Source organism: Hydra vulgaris, chromosome 12 (assembly GCF_038396675.1).
Source record: "Hydra vulgaris chromosome 12, alternate assembly HydraT2T_AEP".
Classification (NCBI taxonomy): Eukaryota; Metazoa; Cnidaria; class Hydrozoa; order Anthoathecata; family Hydridae; genus Hydra; species Hydra vulgaris.
Window position 1 is genome coordinate 30,736,473 of NC_088931.1, and position 14,768 is coordinate 30,751,240.

Consider the following 14,768-nt stretch of genomic DNA (forward strand, 5'->3'; position numbering starts at 1 on the left):
ATATATATTTCAAAAAACAATTTGATTTACCCTTTTAAACTCAAAATGAATAAAAATTGACAAAAATTAAAAAAGTTAAATAGCTTGTGTGCTCACGAAATTTTTTTCAAATATTCAATTGAAAAGACGGTTTACTTTTCATAGTCGCAAAAAATTTCTTTATAAAAAAATTTCTTATCTCAAAAAGTTCATCAGAGCCACTATCATCACATGAACCCAGTTTGGTTGGTTCAACACATTCAAGTCAATAATGCTTGCTGGCACTTTTATCTTTATTTTAAACCTTTAACGTTTTGCAACACAAGATTCTTGAACCTTTAGGTAGCTTAAATCGGTGAGCCTATGGAACATGTTCAGGAGCCTATGAAGCCATTCTGGTATGATGCAATTGAGAGTTCCGATGCCTTTTCACCTGTCAGTACAATCGGAAGTGAGCAAATAGAACTTATGTTGAATGTTCCAAAAAATGAATGTCATTTGCCAACAACTAATTTTGGCATCAACTAAATTGTTGTAGTTTAACCAAATGTTGACATTGTTTGTAGTGCATGCACTTTTCATGGTGCAATATTTATCTTTTGATTAACCATTTAGCAATAAAAATGCCAAAACATCATCTGCGTTTTTTTGTGTGACTTCAGAATTTTTTTCTGAGGAAATTGCATCTAGTGCACATAATGCAGTTTCCTCACCCTGGTAAACTATTGAGTCACTTTTGCCAGAGCTCTGTCTTGTTGAGAAACAGCCTAAGTAATTGCATCGGATTCAAATTCTTGGCAATTTTATTCACTTGATTTTTGCTGTGCTCTAGTTATTTCATTAAAGTTTTTCTTTAAACTTTTTGCTTTTTGATTGGCAGCTTTGATGAAGAAGAGTTTCCTTCACTTTTAAATGGCAAGTTGTGAAGATTTTCAACTAAGATGATATTGTTAAAAAAAAAAAGAAACCTTTCTGATCACAAATTTTTTAAAACAGTAGTTGCAGTTTCTGTACGTTGCACAGACGTGAGAAAAAAAGGAGTAGATCTTTGGTTCCAAGTAGTGAAAATCAATTCTGCCCATGTTTGAAGGTCTTTGAAGAAAAAACATGTATTATTGGATAGCTTCAAATTGACTTTCTCTATCAGAAAAGGATACATTTCTCTCTTTCATAACTTGACTCACCATTTTTTATCTGACCTAAAGGTTCTTTTTTTGAAGAGAACATCTGAAAAAAATTTTTCTCGGATATAAATATATTGTAATATGTAATCTTAAATTGCTTAACACTTAAGAACAAAAATTTTAACGTGAATTTATAACTATACACAAAGTATGAATGAATGAATTATGTTCTTTTGCTAAAAATATTACGCAAAAAGTAGAAATTGAGATTGATGACATTTTAAATTATTTTTTGAAAAAGCCATTAGTTGACATTTAAAACTTACCTTTGATTCACTAAGGAATGCCTCTATTAACAATAACAATAAAGATTTTTAGTTCTACTAATTTATGCACTAAAAAACACAAAATCAAATTATATGAAAAATCATTCATTTCTTTTAATGTCTAGTTTGGACTCCAGGCACTGTATGCTTAAAATTTTATTTTCATTGATTGGAAATTTCACTATTTTTAAACTTTATAATTTTTCAGCTTTCCAACGAGTACCTATATTTAGTTGTATGATATTTTAATCAAAAGTTAAATTTTTATTTCATTTTTCGTTTTTCAAGAAAATTTTACTGCGAAAAATAGCGCGGCATTTTTTGTGCATTTGCGCGCCAGTAGCACAAGTTGTTTTAACACCGATAGGGGGTAAAAAGGGGTAAAGATTTTTTGCCACAAATGTTAAAAGGTTCCAAATCAATACTTTTGAAGTGATTTTGACTCTGACAGAGTAATACAGAGGGCAAAAATTGAAATTTTACAAACAAAGTTTTTTTAAAATTAGTGCTTTTTGAAACCACTCTAGCATTACATAAAAATTTAGCATTACATAAAAGTTTGCATTACATAAAAAATTAGCATTACATAAAAATTTGCATACATTTTCTGAACTTTTGAATAATGCTAAAAATTTCAATCTCAAACGTTGTCAAATGAGGAGCCAATCTGCAAAATACTTTAAGCCGAGTAAATTGATTTTGAGAAATCGAAGGAAAACTGGCCCACGCCTAATTAGCGCTCTAAAAAAATTATGTTCGTTAAATTTGTATCATTAAATAGACACTATAAAATCAAATGCATAGAAAAAAATGCAACTCTACAGGATTTCGAAATAAACCTTTTTGAAATATGGACTTAGCTTATCTTGATAATGTCATTTGGACTTTTTATTTTGAGTATTTTGAAAATGTTTGGTTATATTCACATTGCTTGTTAGTTTATTAAAAAGTATTGAAATATTTTGATTTATTTAACTTAAGCGAATTATAAGTTTTTTATTGTTATACTATAAATAAGGTAACGGAAAAGGAAGTATAAAACAAAGGGAAAAACAAAATATTGTAAGTTTTTTATTAAGAAACTGATCAACAACGAAACAAAATTTGAAATACAATAAAAAGTTAAATATGTCTGTTAACAGCATCTTCATCAAGGCAACTGCATATTATCTTCATCTTCTTGGCGTTCTTCTATTAAAGAATCAATAACAATATTTTAAAAAAAATTAAAACAATTATCCTGCTCCCAGTTCAATCCTGCATGCACAAGAATTAAACTTTTGATATCTTTCTTTTTAGCATCTGCAACTCGGACTCCTTTCTGAATCTGAGATGGACAAGAAAAACAGTCACGCCCTCTCTTTATTATAATCTGAGGACTGTTCAGAAAAAATTAAAAATTTGGTTCTCCTTAGACTTTAATATTTTAGTGATTAGTGATCCTTGTGATCCTCTTGTGATAAAAAAGCGTTTATTTTCCTAAATTTTGAATTGGCAATGGTTTTATAAAAACTCTTAGAGATACTGATTTAAAATCTAACACACTCCAGTCTCTTTCTGCAATTTTCACTTTTCCCTGTGTACTGTAAATATTATAGTACTCTTCTGGGGAATATATTCGTTCAATCTTTTAAAGCTTTTTTTCTAAAGTTCCATATACACGGTCACAAATCAAAAATGTATGTCCTCGAACAGGAAACAAAAGTTCAATTGTTTTTACTAACAAGAAGTTTTTACAGGAACAGGAAGAACTATTCTTTTTGAAATCATTCTCATTCCAAGTATAGATAATGACATTATCTTGATTTAATGATCCGTTATTTTTGTTTTTTACAACACAAATGTTGTATATGTATAGTTGTCTACTGTAATAAGCTTACTGATCTGGAACTTTAGGAATGACTTAGTTTTGTTGATGGTCAAAGCAAATAATTTTTAAACCATCTCTCTGCTCCTTTAAAAGATCATAGAATGCATTTGCTCTATGTTTATGAACAACTAAATCAGTAATTAAACTGTTCTTCCTTTCTAAATTATTTTCAATCTTAATTTGGTTTCGAATTCTTTTATAAAATGAACATGCATCTGATTTAGGAGAACCAAACCTTAAATTAAATTTGATTATAAAAATTTTTCGGAAAAATTCAGGTCACTGGTAGATTGGGTTCCTTTTCTGCATACAATTTCCATACTGTTTTAATACTTTTAAGCTCTAATGGTAGATAAAGTTTTATAGATTCTTTTCTGCTATAATGACTCTCCCTTCCAGGAAGAGTCTTTATAAATTCTATCACAGCCTTTCGCTTATCCTTAAAATTGTGGCTCTATTTATCACCACCTCTGTTTTCTTTTCTAGGATTACCATGTTTAAAGCAGGGCTGTGGAGTCGGAGCTCATTTTGGCTGGAGTCGGAGTCGAAATCGGAAAAACTAAACCAACTCCGACTCCAGCTTAAAAAAAATCTTTCAAAGTTTCATAACTTTCATATGAATTTTATATATGTTAGTCATTAAGAGCAGCCGTGGCGCAGTGTTTAGAGTTCTGGTTCAGAACTCAGAAGTCCCGGGTTCGATCCCGGCTCTAGCTCAATAAGCGACATTGGTAAGGAAGGAGGCGTGAACTTCTAGTTAAATGCTCTCCCGCGGTGCTCCGTGATAAGACCGTAAGGACTTCTGGGAGCACCTAAAAAAAAAAAAAAAAAAAAAAAAAAAAAAAAATAAAATATTTTATGTTCTGTCAGTCTAAAGCCTAAGTATCAAACTCTAGCCCTCAAATAGTCACAAAACTTTAAGTCCCAGCTTGCTCTGATAGCTGTAGGATATCCACACATAATGGGAATAGTAGTAATAGTTAGCAACAACTGTAGGGCTAGGACATTGGCAGTAAAAGACACCAAAGCTCATCACACCAGCGAATTTCTCCAGGTCTTAGTGGAAAAGAATCTTCAAGAATATTAACTTAAAAAAGAACAAGTTCTTTCAGTTGTAACTGACAATGCTTCAAACATGATAAGTACCATTAAACTGATGAACAAAACTACTGAAAGTGACAGGCAGCTGAAAGAACATTCTGGGTTCAGAGAAATATATTTGAAATGGAGGAACACAGTATTGAGACGTAGGAGCAAACCGAAGTTGCTTCAGATGAACACCAACATGACAGTTTAGATGATCTTGTTGAAACTATGTCGATACGTTTTCGCATTCATCACATGCGCTGTGCTGTGCATACGCTACAGCTGGCTATACGAGATGGTCTGCAAGAAGGACATGCTGCTGCACTAATTGAAAAGTTGAGAAAATTAGCTACTGCTGCCAGAACCCCTAAAATTGACTCAATTTTGAAGAGACGCGCTAGAAAAGGGGCAATTATTGATCAAGCTACTCGATGGGGAAGTACCTACTTAATGATTCAACGCTTGGTTGAACTGAAACCCATTCTCGTAGACATGGCTAATCCTCAATTGATACTACATGAAAGCCAATGGAAACAGGTGAAAGAGCTTGAAGAATTGCTACAACATCCATTTCCAGTGACTAAAAAATTTCAAGAAGAGGACTTAACTCCATGTATTTTCCTTAAAGAGTGGAAAAACTTGATATTTTGTCTGTCCCAAAAAGGAGTGTTATTTGCAAGTGGCATTGCCGCTTCAATGAAACAGAGAGAAAAAGTGCTATTAGAAAATAAGATTCGTTTGGCAGCTGTTTATGTTGACCAATACATCGGATACTTCTTGATGATCAAAAACTGACTAAAAGAAAAGAAATAGTTTGAAAATCTGTTTGAAATAGCTGTAAGAATGAACATGTTGCTAAACTGTCAGGAACAAAAGAAATTGGGTCATACTGCCACATCCTCAACATCATCTACTGATGAAAAATTTGATTTTGAAAAATATTTGGACCATAAAGACCGTGCAAAGCGTTCCCGCATGGAAAAAGAGTCATCCTTATTAGAGAACACTGCCAGTAAATTTCAGCACAATTTTTCATGTGCATTAAAAGTAGTGGAACAATTTGACCGTTCATTAAAAGTAACAGTACTGCAAGCAATTGGTATGTATCCTGAAATGGTCAGAGAAGTTGCCCGAGTGGTTACTGCTTTGCCACCAACTGAAGTTAGTGTGGAGAGATTATTCTCTGCGCTAAAAATAATAAGATCAGATTTGAGGATATCCATGAAGGAGGATCTGATGGAGGCAATACTTTTTATGAGGACTAATTCATAATTTTATTAGTGACTGCATAAGAATTCATTGTATATCTATTTAAAAAAGTTCAGAAAAGTTATTTTCTGAACTTTTGTAAATAAATATACAAAGCACAAAGTGGTCGGATTATTTATATCATGGTGATGAAATAGGCAACATTTTAACATTTTAACGCGGTAAATTTGTTGTTACAAATTGGTGACTTATGAAGGAGTCGGAGTCGGGAGTCGGGAGTCGGTCCTTGATAAAGTTAAGGAGTCGGAGTCGGAACTACGGTTTACCGACTCCACAGCCCTGGTTTACAGAAATGTTTTGCAATATTTTGAACATGAGACTTACCAACATGCAAGCATTTTAGAAAAATGTCTTTACAAACATGCACTATTTGTCTGTTTTCTTTTTCTATAAAATAACTAATTTCATAATTAGATCCATTTCTCATTTTTTGAGGATAAAACTGCTCTTTTTTTCAAGATCGTTATTTTTTTCTGAACAGACAAAAACTTTAATATATATTTGTCTTGGTCACATTTTTTGATAGCATTATAAAAATGAACATAAAAAAGGTAGAGGTCAGTATTTTTTATTTCAGAACATTTGTATGTCGATTTGTGTTTATGTCGGCAATAGTGTTTTGAAGGTGGTTTTGGTCCATGCCTAAAAATTTAAATGCAAGGTAACATTTATGTATATATATATATATATATATATATATATATATATATATATATATATATATATATATATATATATATATATATATATATATATATATATATATATATCTTATAAGCATTAAAACATCATATACGATATCATACTATTTATTTCTTTTTTTACGTAATACTTCGGCTCATATAGTGAGAGCCATTATCAAACTGATAAAACCGTTAAAAAAACCGTTTAAAAATTATAATAAACATAACCAAATGATGTCATTGCAACGTCAGATATTCAACATTTTTAATTTTACAAAAAATGGTTTCCAATGGTGAGTCATCACCAAATTGCCATTGTCACGATTTAAAACGTTTTCTTTAGGTTTTGAACATTGTACACGTTGTATTTCAATGGCCTCACGAATTTTTCTTGTGTAGTTGTTTGAAATAACAGAAAGCGTTTTAGGGTTCTCCCAGTTTATTTTACCATTACAATGTTGTGAATGTTCTACTATTCCAGATGTTTCCCAGTTGGCTTTTGTAACATTATTTTTATGTTCTTGAATTCGTGTGGAAATCTTTTTTCTTGTTTCATCAATATAACATGAACCACATGCGCAATTAAGTTGGTACACTCCTGGATGACTGTTCGGAGGCAGTTTAGACTTGTTTCGGCAGAGTATATTTATCAAGGATTACCAAAACGGAAGACTGTTTTAACACCGACTTTACGAAACTCTCTTCTTAGAACAAGGCTTAATTTTGGGATCCATGGTAAAATAACAAGATTTTTGGTATCAATTTTTTGAGAACTAGATTTATTCGTGGAGTATTTATAATTTTTAGCAATATCTGAATACTGTTTATATGAATGTCCATTTTCAGTAAAAACCTTAATAAGAAAATTAATTTCGTCTTGAATATTATGTTCTGAACAAATTTTGTATGCTCGAGCTAAAAAACCTTTAAAAATACTAACTGCGATATTCGGTGAAATACATGATTTTGGTTTTATAAGTACGTTTGTAATTGCATCTTTACGGTGTATGGAAAACTCATATTTGTGAAGGGAGTGATTGGTTGAAATACAAATATCTAAAAAATTTAATTGGTGTTGAGCATTTTCGTATTCGCATGTATATTGGATTGATTTATCTTGTGAATTTAAAAGTGTTATAAAACCAAAATCATGTATTTCACCGAATATCGCAGTTAGTATTTTTAAAGGTTTTTTAGCTCGAGCATACAAAATTTGTTCAGAACATAATATTCAAGACGAAATTAATTTTCTTATTAAGGTTTTTACTGAAAATGGACATTCATATAAACAGTATTCAGATATTGCTAAAAATTATAAATACTCCACAAATAAATCTAGTTCTCAAAAAATTGATACCAAAAATCTTGTTATTTTACCATGGATCCCAAAATTAAGCCTTGTTCTAAGAAGAGAGTTTCGCAAAGTCGGTGTTAAAACAGTCTTCCGTTTTGGTAATCCTTGATAAATATACTCTGCCGAAACAAGTCTAAACTGCCTCCGAACAGTCATCCAGGAGTGTACCAACTTAATTGCGCATGTGGTTCATGTTATATTGGTGAAACAAGAAAAAAGATTTCCACACGAATTCAAGAACATAAAAATAATGTTACAAAAGCCAACTGGGAAACATCTGGAATAGTAGAACATTCACAACATTGTAATGGTAAAATAAACTGGGAGAACCCTAAAACGCTTTCTGTTATTTCAAACAACTACACAAGAAAAATTCGTGAGGCCATTGAAATACAACGTGTACAATGTTCAAAACCTAAAGAAAACGTTTTAAATCGTGACAATGGCAATTTGGTGATGACTCACCATTGGAAACCATTTTTTGTAAAATTAAAAATGTTGAATATCTGACGTTGCAATGACATCATTTGGTTATGTTTATTATAATTTTTAAACGGTTTTTTTAATGGTTTTATCAGTTTGATAATGGCTCTCACTATATGAGCCGAAATATTACGTAAAAAAAGAAATAAATAGTATGATACCGTATATGATGTTTTAATGCTTATAAGATTATTACACATACTGTTAAAGATATCACTTAAATATTATATATATATATATATATATATATATATATATATATATATATATATATATATATATATATATATATATATATATATATATATATATGTATATGTATATGTGTATCTATATATACATATACATATATAAATATATATATATATGTATATATATATATATGTATATATAGTATAAATATATATACATATACATATATACATATATATATATATATTATATATATATATATATATATATATATATATATATATATATATATATGTATATGTATATGTGTATCTATATATACATATACATATATAAATATATATATATGTATATATATATATGTATATATAGTATAAATATATATACATATACATATATATATATATATACATATATATGTATATATATATATATATATATATATATATATATATATATATATATATATATATATGTATATGTGTATCTATATATATGTATATATATATATATATATATATATATATATATATATATATATATATATATATATACATATATATATACATATATATATATATATATATATATATATATATATATATATATATATATATATATATATATATAAATATATATTTTTATATATATATATATAGAGAGAGATATAAAAATATATATATATATATATATATATATATATATATATATATATATATATATATATATATATATATATATATATATAGCCTTTTAACTTGTTTTCTTTTCCTTGCGTAACCCTTAGTAAGACGGTGGCTTGCTTTTTCTCCAACAGCTATAAAACCTTTTGTAATTTCAGTCATTTTTTTCTATGTGAATATTAAATAAAACTTGAAGCGCCAACAAAAAGTGCATAATTTTAATATAAACACTTCTTTTATTGGTTGCTAAAAATCATAACGTCATTTGATTCGCTGCGGACTTAGTAGGTTTTGAAGCTGTAACCCTGTTTTGACTTAAAATGTTTTGAAAACTTTGTGATATTTTCCCTAAATATTTTTAGGAGCTAGAGTCTTTTATTAGATCTTATATTTAAACAGATTATAGATTTCAGTATCTAGAATGTAGAAAAGTTATTAACTCAATTTTTTTATTTTTGTGACTTAGCGCGTTTTGCAGATGGGCTCCTCAAATAGACTCAACATTTCAAGTATTTAAGATTTAAAAATTGGGAAAACAATCGTGATACTTTTCGTGGTTCTTCGATAAAATTAAATTTAATAACTCATAGACCTACGGAGGAATAATGTTGTGCATACCTTCTCAGAGGTTTAAAAATGTTTTGGAATTGAAACCGAGCGTGCTATTTAAAAAAGAAGCAATTTTGAATTAAATCGCATTAACAGACATTTCTGACCATTCTGACATTTCTGTGAATTTGTTGGAATAATAGTTTATAAAGTAAGAATAATCTTATATAGAAAGTACTATGCAAAAATCTTTTGTTTTAAAACAAGCCAACCAGACTTCATTCAGAAAATAGAAGATCTGTTTCTGTTGTGCTGGATAGGGTAGTGTACTAAAAGTAGTCGCAAATTTAAACTATTTAAATTTACCTATAAAAAACTGAAAAAATACCATTTAAAAAAAAAATAAATTTATTTTGCTCAGTTCTCATATGCGAAATTGACGCGGCGAAAAATTATTGACTGGGGGTGTTAGCTTAATCGCCCTATTGTCGAAGATTAGTTCAAATTTAAAAAAACTGAATAAATGTGAATAAAGCGCCCTTTTTTAGCCATTTAAAAAGCATTTTTATATTAAATAATAAAATGATAATTTAATTTACCTCTTCATTATTGCAATAAAAGTAAATGTGGACTTAAGGGCTGTTTATATCAGGCGGGATAGCCCTTTTAGCCGGGCTAGCTCGCTTAAACGAGATCTCGCTATGTTTAATATTTATATAAATTAAACTTGTTTACATGACAAAAAGGCTAGCTCGGATTACTAAGAGCTCGACTAATTTCAGAGAGATTCCACTTAGGTGAGACGATTTTTTCCCATATAAACACGAACAAATGACCCAACCCTGCTCATGAATTGAATAAAATTGAATAGATTGGATAAAATTGAATGAATTGGATAAAAGCTGATTGGATAAAATAAATAACGCCAGTTCTTTTTTTCAATCAAAGACATTTCCGATTTTTTTAAAACAATCAATTAGAGGCTATTAATATGAGTCAGGCTGATCCGGTTAACCAGGCTAACTAAAAAAATTAAAACATAAAAAATGAGTGTTTACGTTGGAAATTTGATACAACTACTTGCAAAAATGGTGAAGTTTAGGTGGTGTAATAGAAATCTGGCGTTAGTTTATAATAACGCAAGGTGTGTTGAATTGGTTTTCAAAGCCAAATCTCTGTTTTTATTGTTACGAATTTTGCTAGCTAGTAATACCAAAAATATTTTCAAAGTTTTAAAAATATGTTAAATATTTTAGAGAGTAGTGAAGAAATTTTTATGGAGAGCACAACAGTAAGGCTGCCACAGGAATGTTGTCCACACAACAAGCTTTAGAAAAGTTTAGGCAAGAAATAACTTTACAACTGAAGCAGGAGTGATTTGGATTTCTAACAGTGGATTAACTTGTTTTTTTAGGATAACCAGGGTTGGGTTTGCAACATTGTAACAAAGTACATTTACTTCGTTACAATTCTTCGTTACTTTTTGCAGTAATTCTACATATAACGTGTTACATTTACAACGCAGACTTATATTTTTACTCATTAGCCACTTTTTTTAGGGAAAAAAATATAGTAACAGTGTAAGAGCAAATTTAGCATAAGAAGTAGCGATGTGGATAACAGAAAGAGTATGATGATTGGGTTCAAGAGATGAATATGGAAAAAAATGATGGAAGATAACAAACGCCTTTCATGAAATCAAAAAAAAAAAAAATTTAAAAGAATAGGTGACTGTAAAAAATTTATTGTATAAAAAATTTATAATATTCTACAGTTAAAAAAGAGCTAATAGTAGTCGTTTAGAATTTTTTTTACCTTTAATAATGCATTGTTTTTTTAATATTTTAAAAACGTGCTAATACAAACTTGCTGTATAAAACAACTGCCATTGAACATTGATTTTTCGATTTTAAACGTGGCTGCTCACACACTGTTGATGGTAAACGAGGTTGTACAGACACTGCTGATAGTAAACGTTCTAGACATCTAAATGAAATAATCGTAATGGCTAATTGCAAAGGGAGATAGCTGACGCCCTGATGATAACAAAAGGTAATAGCTTCATTGTTATGAACGAGTATTAATGTATGAAAAAACTTTTTTTACAAATGGTTGCCGCAATTGCTTACACAAACAAGTAAGAAAAAAAATCAATTCGATGAGAGCGTTGTTCAAACGTAATTAAAAAATAAGCCTACATTTTTGTGTTGGTACATCCTAATGACCTAACTGTCTTGTCAGATTTCAACATGATAAAACTTGGGAAATTTTGCGTAACGAAAAAAGCGTATAGAATCACAAATCTATCACTAACATACCACAAGAATTGACTTAAAAAATGGGGAAAAACTTTTCGTGTTCCATCATTTAATTTTTACTATCATAGAAGGTATGATAGATTATGATAGTTTGTAGCGCAATCGCTGAGACAATTTCTTTAAACTATCAGAGGTTTGTGATTATCACTTAAAGCAGTAATGGGAATTTCACACCAAAAAACATTAAAACAAGACACCAATATCTCTTAAATATGCTTCTTTCGTCTTACAATCTATACACTTCTTCAATTCAACCATCATCACCAGTGATCAAGTATAAACTTATAAATGAAACTGCTTTATAGGTGACATTCTTTGCAACTTTTTTTTTTTTATGTATATATTTCGCCGTTTAAAAAATGCTACAATACTAAAATGTATAAATAGATAATTAGGGGAGACCGGGGCTAGTTGGCCGCAGGGGTAAGTTGACGAACTGCGTTTATCTTTAAAGCCTTTCATCAAAGTGACAAAAATTACTCAGAAATTTCCTTATTGACCATTTCATCATTCACTGTAGTATTGTCAGGATTCGCGCATGCGCATGGGAGATATTGAGATTTATGCATTTTTTGGACAAAAACGTAACTTTTAGAACATCGTTTCCTTTTTACTTTACAAAGAAAATATTTAGTCGTATGAAAAAAAATTATTGTTAAAGTTCCAGTCAAAATTGGTTTACTATATCCAGTCAGACTTTTTTTTCAAAGCTGCCGTTTTTCAGGATCTATAGACTGTTTATTAAAAAAAAAGCTTTCGGGGTAAGTTGATGTATTTTTCACGGGGTAAGTTGGCTCATAGCATTTACTATAGAAAAAATATTTATTTTTATAAAATTATTATTATTATTTTTTTTAATTTTTAACAATATTGAAAATATTTATTCTTACAAAAAAATTAAAAAAAAATTTTTTTTAGTTTTTTTTTCCACAGATAAAAGGTGGGCTACTGTTTGGCTTTTATACGGACTAATATTTGGTACCAGCTAAAGTAATATTAAATTTTGGGATAAAATTGTTGCAAATATTAATTTAAAAAAAAAAAATATTAATTTTGCACTTAATAGTGCATTAATAATCATTTTTGTAGTTTGCGCCAACGTACCCCGGGGGGTGGTTTGGCGCAAACTACAAAAATGATTATTAATGCACTATTAAGTGCAATTTTTTTTTTTTGAGGGTCCGGAAAGGCCCCAAGAATTTATTTTTGTAAATAAATGCAAATTTTATAAGATACCCTAATCCATACTCTTTAAGACTACACTTTAATATTTTAAAAAAAATGTACTGTTAGGGCTACAGAGCTCATAGAGTAAAAACCGAGCCAACTAGCCCCGGTCTCCCCTACATGGCCGGGGCAAAAAAAAGACAAGAATAGTCTTATCACCAAGCCCCGTAGTTTACATCGTATTTTTATATTATAAAGCAGTAGTTTTATAAGATAAATATTTTATTATATCGTTAAAAATAAATTAAAATATATTTTTACTTAATTAACAAAAGCCCAAAAACAAAAAAAACAAAAAAAAAGCAAAAAAATATGACACAATTTAATAAAAGACAATAAAAACCTCAAGGTGTACAAAAAAAAAAAAAAAAAATTATTTATAAGAGCTGATTTGAAATAAAGTTATAAAAAGAGTTGAAATAAAGTTATAAAAATTCAATGAAAAATTTATTGATTGTTAATCAATAATTATTAATAGGATTAAGAGTTACTTTATACACTGTTTAAGTTAATAACATCAAGAACAGAAAAAAGAAAACCAGGTGGCTTGTTCGCATAAAGAAATTAAAAAGATAAATAAAGAAAATAAAAACCAGAAAATAATAACCAAAAAAGAAGATAAAAATAAAGCTAAAAAAAAATTTGAGAAATAACTTAATTCATTGTCAATAGTAAGAAGTTTTTGTTTAAGTTTTATTTTAAATTTGTTATAAGAGGCAGTAGTTTTGATGTCGTTATTAAATTAAGAATTCCATAACTTGGGTCTTCTATTTGCAATAGAGAATTTGGTGGCCGTATAATAGGTTTTGGGTTGAATGTAGTTTTGATTTGAAAATCTAGTAGAGTAAACATGATTTATTTTGTCAAAACAGGTATTAAATATTAGAGGTGTCATTTTATTATCAATTTTATACATAAAATTAAGTATCTGATAAATGCTTAGTTGGTATACAATGAGTATATTTAGTTTATTAAATAGACCTTTTGAGGGCGTTAAACTGTTTACGTTTGAAATAAATCGTGTAGCCTATTTTTGTCTGCTGAGTAGTTTTTTTATCTTGGTTGCGTTGGTGCTGCACCAAGCAATGTTCCCATAATTAAGGTAACTGTGAATAAAAGAAAAGTATATGTTTTTTAAACAGTTTTGGTCTAAAAATCTTTTAGCTTTATATAATAAGCCAATATTTTTTGATATTTTGTTTTCTATTATACTTATGTGTTCCATGAAAGATTTTCGTCTAGAAATACTCCTAAGAACGCGCACGAGTGCTCTCTTTTTATAATAGAATTATCAATGCAAAGATAGGGAAGTTTTAATGGAATAATTTGTTTTTCGTGGAATCTATGAAAAAGAGTGTATTTGGTTTTAATTATATTTAAGCATAATTTATTCGACTTGAACCATTCAGTTAAATTTGTGAGTTCCTTATTGACTGTTTCAAATAAGAAGTCGATGTTACTATTAGAGTAAAACAAGTTTGTGTCATCGGCGAATAAAATTGAAGTTAAAATATTAGAAAACCTATGTAAGTCGTTTATATAAACAAGAAAGAGTAGTGGTCCAAGTATTGATCCTTGTGGAACACCGCATGTGACTATTGCATATTTTGATTTTCCTTCGTTAT

The 14,768-nt window shown here is 29.2% G+C and overlaps 1 long non-coding RNA gene across 1 annotated transcript; it reads right to left on the minus strand.

Annotated features, from left to right (window-relative positions):
* Positions 1 to 6,136: 6,136 nt before the first annotated feature.
* Positions 6,137 to 6,884, minus strand: LOC136087717 (uncharacterized). Its single transcript, XR_010642006.1, has 2 exons — positions 6,461 to 6,884; positions 6,137 to 6,296 (listed from the first exon to the last, which is right to left on the minus strand). It is a non-coding gene; the product is annotated as an uncharacterized LOC136087717 (long non-coding RNA).
* Between the last annotated feature and the right edge of the window lie 7,884 nt (positions 6,885 to 14,768).